The sequence below is a fragment of the Lepus europaeus genome, chromosome 5, assembly GCF_033115175.1.
Source record: "Lepus europaeus isolate LE1 chromosome 5, mLepTim1.pri, whole genome shotgun sequence".
Taxonomy (NCBI): Eukaryota; Metazoa; Chordata; class Mammalia; order Lagomorpha; family Leporidae; genus Lepus; species Lepus europaeus.
In genome coordinates this window covers 114,705,392-114,719,502 of record NC_084831.1, presented here as the reverse complement: position 1 = coordinate 114,719,502, position 14,111 = coordinate 114,705,392, and the positions used below count along the sequence as shown (strand labels likewise).

At 48.9% G+C, this 14,111-nt stretch overlaps 1 protein-coding gene across 2 annotated transcripts in view; it reads right to left on the bottom strand.

Moving 5' to 3' along the window:
- LOC133760117 (uncharacterized) overlaps positions 1-14,111 on the bottom strand; it is a 79,706-nt gene that overhangs the window by 14,394 nt on the left and 51,201 nt on the right. The gene's annotated exons all lie outside the window — the stretch shown is intronic.

Below are 14,111 nucleotides of genomic sequence, written 5' to 3'. Positions count from 1 at the left end.
GGGTGCGAGTCGCCCCTGCGCCTCGTCGTCGCCCTCCGTCCGCACTGCCTGTCCAGTGCCGGCTCGCGCCCCTCCACCCTCTGCGGAGCAGGTGGCCGCCAGGGCCCTGGGCACGCGGCGGCTGGGACAGCTCGCTGCGTCCCTGGCGGGCCGGCCGGGCGTCGCTCCCGCGTCCCCTGAGGGGACCTTCTTCCCGGCTCCTCGAAGCGCTCCGCCTCGTCGGGATCGCTCGCCAGTCCCCACCTGGGAGCCGCCTGCTCGGGAGGACTCCACGCCCGGGGACCCGGCGCTGTGCAGAGGGGCGCCCACGAGACTGCACTTTTTCCTCAGCAGGGAAAGCGAGGGCATCGTGGTCGGCGCTCGCGGCTGCGGGCTTTACCTGGGAGGCCGCGGCCACCCGTGACCGCAGACCTGTCCGCTCGCAGCCCTGCCCCAAACCCGCTGTCACCTGTGCGTGTGTGTGCTGTGGAGTCTCGGGCTCAGCTGCCCGCGCATCGCTGTGCGCCGCCCCCGCGGCTCTTCTGACCGCCGGGGGCCGAATGCCAGGGTTAGAAGGTGCAGCGAATCATTGCCCCCAGGCCAACACGGCGAGGCGAGGCACACTGGCTTCTCCCACCCATGGTTTCAACCAAGACCCTCAGTGTCAGGGTCCCCATCTATAAAATAGGACACCTTCCTTGGGTCCGCCTGTTAGGGGACGGCGCCCGTTGTACACACAGGACGCTCCTCACAAGAGTCCTAAATGATGGCGCTCATGCACTGATTCCCAAACCACTGAAAACTTGTAACGTGGTCACGGAAGTTTCTGAACCGTGGCTTTCCCACTCAGGGCCTCCGAAAAACTACCCAGATGTTTGCCTTTGTTTTCTTACAACCAAGGATATAGATGAAGGGGGAAAAGGCCACAGCGGGAATACGCAATGTAAATCCAAGAGCAATGGGAGAACCCTTAATAGGAAATCATGCAAATAGCAATGCTTTTGGCCAAATTTTGGCCCTAGAATGTTCGACGTAACATAGCTAAGAACCTCCCTGAACGAAGACAAGAGGGAAAAGTCAGGAATGGATATGACACCAGGAATGCACGAGAGACTCTGGGATGGCTCTTGCAGGTAGAAGAGGGACTGTAGCAGATGGTACAGGATGTGCCTAAAAGAAGAAACACTGAAAACAAGCTGAGCTCTGGGCTTGAGGTGTTTCTGACCAGAATAGCAGCTCAGCAAAGCTTAAATAAAAACTCATTATAACAATAACACACGTGTAAAAAACTCTTAGCCATTTTCTTAGGCATTAAGCCCTCACATAACCATGTGTCAAAATGTAAAATTACTGAATCAGAAGAAAAACCCCAAATGAATATGTAGTGCACAACACCAGGGTAAAAGAGAAATAATTTTGAGAATTTCAGCATGCTTAAGTCAGGAGTCATAAAAGTTAGGGTCTCCATAGTAACCTTAATTTAGCTACATTGCATATGGGTTTAAAGCATTATTTATTCTATTAAATGGTTTATCTTGAATTCTCACCCCTTCAGTTGTCTCACTTCCAGGCTTTTCCATCCCACTTGAGGAAGAATTCTATTTTGGCGTATGAGGATCTAACACTGTATATACAGATAATGACGAAATCATTTTAAAAGCGTCCTATAAATAAAAGCTTCAAACTGTTTCTGCTACTCTAGAGAGTCTAAGGTAAGAAATCATATTTTTTACCCAAGTGGTACACTTGTTTTTTAAAAATAAAGGCTTTTGACAGTAAAGAGACTTGGTTTTGACTGCCTTAGTTCCTGAAATTTGCTTCTCATAAGGGTGATAAGTACTCACTGCATTGTGAACATGGAGAAATTCAGTTTGGCTTCTTGGTTCTTCAACTAAACATAGCATCTGTGTTATTTCTGTTTGCCTACGGCCTTTTCCACCTGCAAACTCCACTTTGGAGCTGAGAGAACAAGTGCTTTTGCTTCCTCAACTCTTGATAAACTTACCCTTAAATTTTTAGGGTTGGAAGGAACCCAGGCCCGTTTCACAGAGGAGAATTTTCATGGTTTGCCAAGACTGTGCTCTTTCTTAGGACTGGAATGCGAGTCCTGCACTGCCCGGCACTGTGCTAACTTCTCAGCGAGTGCTCATTCCCAACAATATTTACTGTTGCAGAAGAGAACATGAAGTTTTCCCTTAGGAAGGATGAGACTGAGAAAGGTTGAGCCCACTCAGCCAGCTGGCGTTAGAGCTCAGAGAGCCCCTAGCAAATTCTCACTTGAGACAAAGCCGCAGCTTGTCCCCTGGGTTCCTGCTCTTGTTTTGTTTATCACTGATTCCTCTACCTCATCTTCCAGACCCACACTGGTGAATTTCAACTCCAGAGAAATACTACTAATAAAGCCATTAATGGCTAACATGAAGGATGAATGGAATGGCATCTCTGGACTTTCATGGTGCTGCTGCTCCAGCGCTGTCACAACACAGCCAGGCAATTATTTCTTCCTTAGAGTCTTCCTCACCTAGCTTTCATCCGTCCATTGAAGTCAATGGCGCAGTCCCAGAGCTTAAGCCCTGCGTGGAAATGGACGGGTAATTGTCTCTCTTCTAAGGCGGAAATCAGTGCTTCCCTTCTGCAGCTTCGCCTGGGGCCACTGGCACTGGGCTCAGAGCTTGGATCCTGTTCTTGACATTCTGAGAGTCAGAGGCACCCTCGCGGTGAGGCTGTGATGGGCCTGTAATGTGACATTCAGATCCCTCAAGAAGGCTCCGCCGATGTTTCCCTCTTTATTTTCACACGCAATTCCGTATGGTTGTGCCTTCTAAAGCCCGAGTGTTGTGACATTCAGCCTGCTGTTTCCTGAGCCCTAAGTGATCGACATATCACCGCTTCTCCACTCTCCTGATTTACCAAGAGCCAAATGTTCATGTGATTTGGCCATTTCTCCCCCAGATCTCTAGATCCTCATATCAGTTCTTCACATTCCATCCTTACAGTTCCACTTCCCTTTTCCTCCTCAATTTCTACTTATTTAGGACTTCATTCCTCATTCTTAACTGCTTTCCCAACAGTAACTCTGGTTACGTGTTTGGACTACTTCATTTCATTTCCTTCTCTAACCATTGCCCAAGGAATTTTTATCCTGCAGATACACCTGTTGTATGTTTTCCTGAGTTTCCCATTTGCTTTGGACCCTTCCCATTTCACACAATGTATCTTTTCCCACTTTCTCTGGAATTGCAACCCAACCATTTCAGCTCTAGCTTTGCCTAGCAAACCAGGTTTGCATCCTGGTTGCTCTCACCGGCCACCTGGCCTTCTTGGAATCCTTGACCAGCACCTGCCACCGCAGCAATGGAGCTCCCTAACTCTGAGAGGTACACACACTTTGTTTTCAGGCCTGAGCTGCCAGATGTTACTAGAAGAAAACATGACATCAAGAAAATGGATCTCAACCAAAATTCTAGTGATGGAACTTAAATTTCATCACTTATTACTTGGCAATCCTTTTAGGCAATCCCTATTGTGGCCTGTACCATTTCCCACAGCAATTACCCCATATTTTATCCATGCCTCTTCTACATTGCAAGATCAACTTTGTCATTTCAGCTCAGTTCCAGAGGGTCTTCATCAGTTTTCCCCTTCCACTGGCTTATATTCTTGAGTATCTTCACTAAATCGTTCTTATATAATATTCTTTTTTCCCCTTTCTTTTTTTTTTAAAAAAAGATTTATTTATGTATGTATTTGAAAGACAAGGTGGTAGAAAAAGAGACAGAGACCAACAGAAACCTTCCATCTGCTAGTGTACCCTTTAAATGCCCACAACAGCCAGGGCTGGACCAGGGTGAAGCCAGGAGCAGGCACTCCAGCTGGGTCTCCTGTATGGGTGGCAGGAAACCAACTACTTGGGCCATCATCCACTGTCTCCCAGGCACATTGGCAGGAAGCTGGATTGGAAACAGAGGAACCAGGACCCAAACTGATCTCTGAAACTGATTCAACAACTGCACCACACCACCCACCAAGTTCCCTTTCTCTTGATTTTCAACTTTTCCCAAAGGTAACCTACATTCTCTGCTATCGCAATTCCTTTTTCTCCTCTGTCAATAACCCAACCATTCTATCAGAACACTCTTCCTAATATGGCCAAACCTAACTGCCAAATCCACCTCACAAGTCTCTTTCCTCCCTGACTCTCTCTTTAGTTTTGAATTCCAAGATGTGATAATATTCTGGTTTTGTTGTCTGCCGATTCAAGCTCATCCTTTTGTCTTCGAACCATGGATGTCCCCTAAAATCCCTGGTTCTTTGCTCTTCCTTCCCTCCAGTTTTCCCTGGGGTCTCTCTGGAGTTCTCCTGGCTTCAGTGTCACCTCTTTGCAGGTGGCCGGCACATCTGCACATGTAGCTCAGGCTTCTCTTACACTTCATCCTGCATTTCTGTCTACTAAATGACTGCCCATCTGGAGGGCCTTCATAAGTCAAAACATAAACTTGCCATCTTTAGAAACGAATCCTTACCTCCGGATTACCTATGTCTTTCACTTAGGCTCAAACTTTGGAGCAAACCTGACTCTCCATCTCCTGTGCGTCTTCTCAGCCACTGGTGTCCGTAATTTCCTCCTTGCATGAACTTCTTGGTTTCTGTCCCCAAGTTGCCATAGACCTTGCTGCCTCCATCCTTCTCCCTCACCAGTCAGTTCCACAGACTTCCCACACACATCTTCCTAAAAGACCTCTTTACATATGTTTGTGCCACAGCTCACACAGGGCCTACTGCTGTCCAATTATTTAAGGCCTACTGGTTCTTCTGGGCCCATCTAGGTCTCCTGTCCCCCCAAGCTCTCTCTACAATATGACATAATAGAAACAATACTGGCTTTAGAGTCATATGGACCTACATTTGAATATTGGACTACATTTTACTAGCTAAGTAACTTTAGGCAAAAAAAAAAAAAATTCTCTTGGGGCCATCATTGCAGTACCAGGGGTTGAGTTGCCTTTTGCAATGCCAGCATCCCATATCAGGGTGCTCATTTGAGTCCAGGCTGCCCTGCTTCCCGTTCAGCTTCAAGTTAATGTGCCTGGGAAGGCAGTGGATGATGACCCAAGTACTTGGGCCCATACCACCCATGTTGGAGTTCTGGCTTCTGGCTTTGGCCTAGCTCAGCCCAGGCTGTTGTGGCCTCTTGGGGAGTAAATCAGTAAATGGAAGCTCTCTTACACGCTCTCTCTCCTCTTTCTCTCCCTATCTATGTCTTCCTCTCTTTCTGACCCTCTGCCTTTCAAATAAATGTCTTTTTTTAAAAATTGTCTCGCATCCATTTCAGTATAGATATTTGTATCACTCATCTTAAAACATAGCGTAAATACGCAATCTTTTAATATCATCTACCTTCATTGTAGGTCCCAGTTTTCCCCCCACATCTCAAAAGTAGGATCTTACACCTCTTATTTTTTAATTTCAATAATTTATCCATTGCTCTATATATTTATTGAGTATCTACTAATGCAGCACATCTTGGGGGATACAAAAAAATGAAGCCAGACATCCAACTCTACCTTCAAGGTGTAATCGGGCTTGAATGGAAGATTCACTCCTTCAACAAAAAGGAGTCCAGTAAGTGCCTACTGAGTGCCAGGTGCTGCACAAAGTAACTGACGGTTCAAGGACATAGAAGACACGTTCCCTGGTGTTGGGATCTGTCTAGCTAGGAATACGGACAGGAAACATGTATAATCAATTATAGTAAGTACTGTGATGTGGATAAATACCAGGTGTTTGGGACACACAGAAGAGCGGTATCTAATCCACACAGCAGAGTTAGGGAATGAGACCTGAGCAGAAGAATCTGAAAGAATGTGTAGGAGTCAGCCCAGCGAAGGACTCAGGAACACGCAAAGGCTCAGCTGTGCGACAATGTATATAAATAACCACAAAGCAAGACAGAGGGTAATAAATAAATGGCAGAGCCGAGGCAAAGAGCAACGCGGCAATCAGAGGAGATCCGTGATTCGACGGGGAGGGCATCAGAAGAACCTGCCGTTCCCGGAGGTTCGGGTTGCATTTGAGGCAACCTGGAAACCAGCTGGTTCAGGCCCGCACGGGGCTCAGCACTGCAGCAGTGCCCTCCACGCAGGGACGGCACCTTGCCTGCTGTGGTGCGGCTGGCGATGAGAGAGAGGTTTTTCTCATGAAGTCTGTTCCTCTGCTTCCCCAGAACGTTTACATGGGAGACTCACGATTCAGAAGAGCCATTTCTGGGCAGAGAGGCCCTCGACCTGGCTCTGAAACCCAGCCTGCTGTTAGCCGGCTGTGTGACCACAGCAAAGTTAGTTAACCTCTCAAGGGTTCTGTTTCCTCTTCCGCTAAGTGGAGTAATGATACTCTTTTAAATATGTGATGGCAAGTAGACATACAGCAATAGTACCTGGCACAAACTAAGTTGCCAATAGATGGTGGTTATCACTATGCCATTTGGTCACTTCTGGATTGTTCTAGGTGAAAATCGGGCCTTCAGGGAGGCTTTAGGGGCACTGGAAAGGCCACCTCCTCAGTAGCTCACTCAGTCTCGCACCCCGTACCACTCACCAGCAGCTGCTTAACTCTCCTCACACACTCCTTTAACTTGTGTCATTTAGAGATCCATACCTGGGACCGGTGCTGTGGCGCAGCAGGTAAAGCTGCCGCCTGTAGTGCCAGCATCCCATCTGGGCGCTGGTTCGAGTCCTGGCTTTTCCACTTCCAATCCAGCTCTCTGTCAAGTCCTTGGGCCCCTGTACCCACGTGGGAGACCCAGAAGAAGCTCCCGGCTCCTGGCTTTGGATTGGCACAGCTCTGGCCATTGCAGCCATCTGGGGAGTGAACCAATGGATAGAAGACCTCTCTCTCTCTCTGCCTCTCTTTCTCTCTCTGTGTAACTCTGACTTTCAAATAAATCTTAAAAAAAAAAAAAAAAAGAAATTCATATCCTTGGATTTCAGACATCACTGCCTCAGGCCTTTGGGAGGGTAACACAAGAAAGGGTTAGCCCTGTTGTGTTTTACTAAGTTATCTGGCCACACCTCTATCCTCCATAGCTGTCGATGGCACCAAAGGAACGTGGTGGAGAAGAGAGACGAGACTGAGTCTGAAGTTGGAGAACTTTCCCCAGAAATTCCAGCTAAAAAGGAGCGCCCACCAGAGGGCTTTCCTAAGGCACCAAGTCCTCTGGGATTGGAAGGAAAGATTGGGAGAAGGATGGGAGCGAGATGCTGAGACGTGATGAGAACAAAACCAAGGTCATGTGTGCCAGCACAGCCAGGCTTTGCAAACTTGAGCAGAGCTGACCTTGGTGAGGAGCCTTCATCAACTGCCCCTTTCTCTGCTCTGTGCTGTGTGTGGAGGACACGATACAGAGGATCAGGAGCCCCTGCTTGTAAAATGTCATAACTTGTGCACATCTGCTTTCTAAGTTACTGTTTGTCAGTTAAGTGTTAATAAGCTGTGACCGGCTTTGTGGCGCAGCGGGTAAAGCCACTGCCTGTGACACCGGCATCCCATATGGCACCAGTTCAATCCTGACTGCTCCACTTCTGACCCAGCTCCCTGCTAAAGACCTGGGAAAGCAGCGGAAGATGGCCCAAGTGCTTGGATCCCTGCCCTACTCACATGGGAGACCTGGAAGAAGCTCCCAGCTCCTGGCTTCGGCCTGGCCCTGACCCAGTTATTGCAGCCATTTGGGGAGTGAACCAGCAGATGGAAGACCTCTCTCTGTGTCTCTCCCTCTCTCTCTGTAACTCTTTCAAATAAATGAATTCATTTAAAAAGAAAAAGTTAATAAATACCTACTATATGTTTCTAGTGCCAAATTAAGGAGAGTTTCATCAGAGCTGGAGCAATAGTCCCTCTGAGAAACCTCACACCCAGCTGAGGAAACATCAACAATGTACTTCTAGTACAGTTCCTACACTTTAGACTTCCAGGGCGGGGCGGGAGGGGGGTGGGGGTAAAGCTGAAGTAGGGAGTGAGAATTCCGTGAAGGATTAGAAGTTGAACTGGCCTTGAGGAAAAAGGTTTTGGGCCCTTCCAGAAGGGCACATGACCCAGGAGGGACAGCCAAGGAGCCAAGCCAGAGACTGAAAGGAGAACAGCACATGTGTGGGCAGAGCCCTTGACAATGATAATGGCAACACTGGTTAGAAACCATCAGAATGACAGCTACTGCTTATTCAGTATCTAGACTGTGCTTGTGCCAAGCACTTCCTGTTATCTTACTCAATACACACAATAACCTCATGAGGCATGAACTGTTCCTCACATTTCAATGTTGGGGGCCTGATGCTTAGAAAGGTAGGCGCTTGTCCTAAGACACGCAGCTAGAGAGAGGCGGAGCTGGGATTAAAACCAGTCTGGGGCTGGCATTGCAGAGCAGTGAGTTAAGTCTTGGCTACTCCACTTCCAATCCAGCTTCCTGCTAATGTACACCCTGGGAAGCTGTAGATGATGGCTCAAGTACATGAGTCCCCACCACCCAGGTGAGAGATCTGGATGGAGTTCCAGGCTCTTGGCTTCGGCCTGGCCCAGCCCCAGCTGTTGCAGCCATTTGAGGAGTGAATCAGCAGGTGGAAGATCTCTCTCTCTCTCTCTCTCTCTCTCTCTCTCTCTCTCTGTCTCCCTTTCTCTCTGTCATGGGCCTTTCAAGTAAATAAATATTTTTTAACAACAACCACAGTCAGAGGTGAAAGTGCATATTCTTTCCACTGTACAGACCATCTTCAGTGTGCAGAATACGCTTGGATAAATAAGACAGCATACAGGAAAGACACACCATGAGGTCTTCAAAAAAAAAAAAAAGCTACAGTTTAGGAGACAACCTCTATGGGCCATTCTTCTGAGTGTGACTTATAATTGCACCCATTTTATAGACGAGAAGACCAACTGGAGAGGATCAATGACTTGTCTGAGCTTTACAACTATAAAATAGCACATTCTGGATCTGAATGCTAGGTTAGCGGCAAAGCCTCCATTCCAGTTGCCATCTTGCATGGCCTCTTTCCTTGGACAAGATTTTTTTTAAAAATATGCAAAAATAACACCCTTGCAATTTGCCCGGCGTGCTTCAAAGCACTTTCACAGCCACAGTCACATTTGATCTTTACGATAACCATAAGGCTAGGCTTGTGGCTGGCTCCACCACACGAAGACCAACAAGTCATGGTAATCATTAAAATAACAAGGCTAGACAGCACTGATTGACCATTCACACACCGGGCACTGTACCACCGGCTCATAACAACTCTGTAAAATAGACTCCATTATTGTATCTTCCCCTGCCCATGAAGAAATGAGCGGAGAGAGGTTACACGACATAACGAAGGAGCTGGTTCAGATTAGTTACAGAACAAGTTCAGGGTCACATGACATTGAGTGGTGATTCTTGAACGAGAGCCACCGATCTCCCGGTTTCAACGTCCATGTATGCTTTTTCCTGTTTTATTCTAGCACTTCATCTGCAGCAACAGAGAGCAGGATCTGAAGAAAGTACTACAACAGGCAAGGGGAACAGCTAGAAGACCACAGACATTCCCAGGTGAGATGACACAGTGGCACCATTCACCCAGGTGAAGATGTCCTGCCAGGTAACAGAGCAGGCTGGAGGTACAGAGGAGAAGGCTAAAACCTTCCAAATGAATGGACTCTCCAAAGGAAAAAGCACGCAAGAGAAAAGGTAGATGTCAAGGCCCAAACACCAGGGCCACTACCCTAAGTGGCAGGGACACTGGGCTAATACGGTGCTCACCCTTGGGGTACCATGTCTGACTAAGCTTCAAATTCACTTGAGTCCTCTAAGCATGCACCCACTGAGAGAGAGGTAGGTACCCCCAAATAGTCGGATGAATCTGTCTGGCTTAAAGCTTCCTTTAAGTGACTAAAATATACAAGGATGACAGTAAATGAACTGAATACATTCCCTGTGTTTTGGTGCTAAAAAGAGAACCGCACAAACACGTCTGCCCAAATTAGAAATAGCATCAGCACCGGGCAGTGGTGCAACAGCAATGACGTCTCATCTGATCATTAGCCACCAAGGTGGAGATGAAGCTCCACCACCCCGGAATCAGGCTCTTCTGGCCCCAACACTGACTTCTGAATTTAGCGGGAGCCAGCAGAGCCCCTCAGGTAAGCCTGCAACCGCTTGCTCACCTCTGAATTTGGGGGAAATCTTGCTCCTCCTGGTCGTACAAGACCTCATGCTTAGAGCTTCTAGAGGAAAGCACCCTCCCAGGCTAGGGAGCTAGACCGGCTCCTTCCCCAGGGCCCACTATCCTGGTGCCTGCTTTAGACTACTGTCTTTGGTTGTGAAATAAAGGGGACACAGAAGAATCTGGAGCAACCCCATCCTATCAGGGGGCTCAGCTAAGCTAGGGCCTCTCAGCCCTGGGTCCCTGACAGGGACTAAGGCTAGAAGCTGGGTAGAGGAAAGGGCATACCTTTATCCTCACTAACTTCTACCTGAAATTTATTATTTCCTTCAATATTTAGGCAACAGATCAGGTGGTAGGAGCCATCCAGGCCTTTTTCACCAATAGAATCACAAATATCCCAAATAGTCTTTGCAGTCATCACTACAACAAAATTATAATACTTATTAGCTCTCCCAATAGACTTTTTAAAATTAATGCTCTAATAAAACACATATATTACCATATCACAACTTGGATGATTTTAATATTTACATCATAAGATTTCTTTTTTTGCCAGGCAGAGTTAGACAGTGAGAGAGTTATAGACAGTGACAGAGAGACACAGAGAAAGGTCTTCCTTCCGTTGGTTCACTCCCCTAATGGCTGTCATGGTTGGCGCTGCACGGATCCGAAGCCAGGAGCCAGGTGCTTCCTCCAGGTCTCCCATGCAGGTGCAGGGCCCTAGCACTTGGGCCACCCTCCGCAGCCCTCCCGGGCCACAGCAGAGAGCTGGACTGGAAGAGGAGCAACCGGGACTAGAACCCAGGGTGCCGGCGCCGCAAGCAGAGGATTAGCCTAGTGAGCCACAGCGCAGGCCTACATCATAAGATTTCAACACAACTATCCTATCTATAACTCTTCTAGTGTATCCTACATTATAAAATCCTATGTCTTTTATTTACATGTTTAAAGCCATTATCCCATCCACAGGCATCCCCAGACCGCCCAAGGGGGCCCATAGCAGACACGCAGAAGGACTCCTGGGCTGGATGCGTTTCCCCCCTTCCAGCACCACCAAGAAAATCTCCGACAAAACCCGAGCCTCCCATCAAGGCCCGAAATCCCACCATTAGAGAACATTTCCTTTGGGTTTTTAAGATTCTCATTAAAATGCAAATGCCCCCAAAGGAGAAGAAGTTCTCTGAGTGTTATTAGTTAACCCCTTAAGTGGGCAAGTTCAGCAGCTAGCATCCCACAACACAAAGGAGCGCCAGTGACTTCCTGCCCCGGCTAAGGGACCCAGCTCGGGGAGCGGAGCAAAGTCCTCCAAGGTTTCTGCCCTCAAGATTGCCTGCGATCCAGGAGGGGGAATGAAACAAGTGCAGAAAAGGAGAGGGGGGCGTAGAAGGCAAAGGTCTTTGATTCTGGCGGAAGATCGCTGGGGAGGACGACGCACGGGATCTAGAAGGTCTGGACCCGATGCCAGGCGGGTGCCAGGTCCTCAGAATGCACCCTTGGCCCAGAAGAGGGGAACCAGGTTACCCAGGTAAGACCCCGTGCTTGCCCTCCAGCAGGCCTACAGAGCTCGGCGGCGGAGCAGGGGAGGGAGAGACCGAGTGCCTGTGGGGGCGGGGAGCGCCTGGAAAGCCTTGGTGGTGACGAATATGGCGGGAGGGAGTGACACATGAGCTGAGTCTAATAGGATAAGTTCGGGGGAAGGGGGAGAGAGAGAGCGCGCGCGGAGGGGGAGGGGGAAGGGGGAGGGGGAGGGGAGGGGGGAGGGGCCCGCATTCCTGGCCGCGGTATGCGTAAAAGGCCGGGTCCCAGACTGCTTTTCTGTGCGGTGGGGGCTTAGGCCGCGTGGAGGAGGCAGGCAGGAGGGAAATGGAGCTGTGTTGTGAAGGGACCTAAAATGTAAGGTGAAGGAGTTTGCACCCTGTCCCCTTGGAAAAGGCTTCACGGAGGGGATATTTGAGCTGGGCCTTTAAGGCATGAGAAAAATCTCAACAGGTGGAGACGGAGCTGGGAGAGTGTCTCAGGCTGAAAGAACAGCTCAGCCAGGCACGGGGGCCCGGGAGCTCCAGGCTTGGTGGGAACCAGCGCGGAGCGCGTGCGGGCCAGAGAGCACCCAGCCCTGGGATCACGCGGGGGCTCGTTCACCGCCCCGGACCCCAGGCCCCCCCGGCCCCAGAGCAGCCTGGCTGGATCAGACCTGAGAGCAGGGCCCGTGTTCTTGATGCGCAGTCAAGCTGTTTAGTTGCTTAACAGGAGAGGTGCAGGGGAAGAACTGGCCGCGGGTGGGAGAGGCGGCTCTCAGAGTTGAAGGGAGAAAGTGTGGGGACCCCGTTAAGGGCTTAGTCTAGAAGTCCAAGTTGCTGAGTTATGGGCGTGGCTGGAAGGAGAAGAGGGGAGGGGCACATGCAAAACATTTGGGTGGCAGAATCTACTACATGGCTTCCTGGGCAACTGGAGACCCCTCCCCAGCACTCCAGCCCCACCTTGGGAGGCACCAGGTGATGGCTCAAGTACTTGCATCAGTACTTGCGTGCCTGCCACCCACCTGGGAGGCCTACACTGAGTTTTAGGCTCCTGGTTTTGGCCTAGTCCAGCTCTGGCTCTTGCATTTGGGGAGTGAATCCACTGATGGAAGTTCTCTCTCTCTCTCTGCCTTTCCCAAGAAAAATAAAGAAAAGCAAAGCTGGGGAGTAAGGGGACACGGCATGGGATGTGAGGTGTTTAGATGCAAAGTGCCCGGCCCTGGGCCCCAGAGAGGCCATAGCGGTGATGGGTTGTATTTTGGGTGAGCATCCTGCTGAGGCTGGTGGGACACAGAAGGGGTGCTGGTGGGGGCAGGGGAGGGCCGACTTGTCACCACTGTGTTGGGCATCCCCTTACTGGCAGTAGGGACTCAGCTGTACAGCCGGGCAAGTCCTTTCTCTTCTCAGTTTCCTGTTTTCGCCTCGGAAAAGCAGGTGATAATAAAACTTATCACCCACTCATCTCTTGGGAGTGCTGCAAACAGCAACCAATATACATACATAAATAAGCTGAAAGCACTCAGTAAGAACAAAGTGTGCTAGAGATGCTCAACAATAATAAATTCAGCCACCCCCTTCTCCGCGATAGTAAACAAGGTGTCTTTTTTTTTTTTTTTAAGCAGATGTGGTTAACCAGGTACCAATGGTGAGGCTGTCTGTATAGCCTCTAACAACAGGTAATTAAATCTAAACTCTTGATTTTTAAGAGTTCCCTCATTAAGGGGGTCTCAGAGTGACCCTAATGCCTCCATTAAACCAAGGCCTGGACTATATAGCAATTAATTAATTAACTTGATTACCCTTACTCCTTTTTAGTATCACGTACTCACATGTGACTAATATCAGCATTCAAGCCACAGGCAGTCCCCACCATCCCCCTAAGCAGTACTCTTTGTCACACCCCTGAGGTCCGTCTCTTGGCAGAATGGTGCCATATAAAATATTCAGATCTTAGGTAGGATGTGTGCAACCTACATGGGAAAGAAGGCTGTCAAAGAGAAAAACAGCTCTCCAAAAATGACAAAGATTGCAAATCCAGTTTTAAAGGGAACACATCTCTAATTATATGTTCCATGCATAGAAAATCTCTTTTAATAAATCCCACCACAATCTCTGCTCCCCTAAAGAGCGGGCCTGATAGGTAATAACTCCCCTCCTCTGTGGTAAAATCCAATTTTCACACCTGGTAAATGAAATAACTCCACTGTGAACGCAGGTCAGGCTGGGGTGAGCCGTTAACAGAAGGTTAGGGGCTGTGCATCATGTAACAGCTCTTCTGGGAACTCCTTCCAGGGCTTTGCTCCTTTTATGCCAGTTGAAACTAGTTGGCCAGAAAACCTCCAACCTCCTAGGTTACAAAGCTAAAGCCTTGTCACCAGGGTGGTTATGGATGAGCCCTGCGGTTCACGATTCACATACGTGCAAG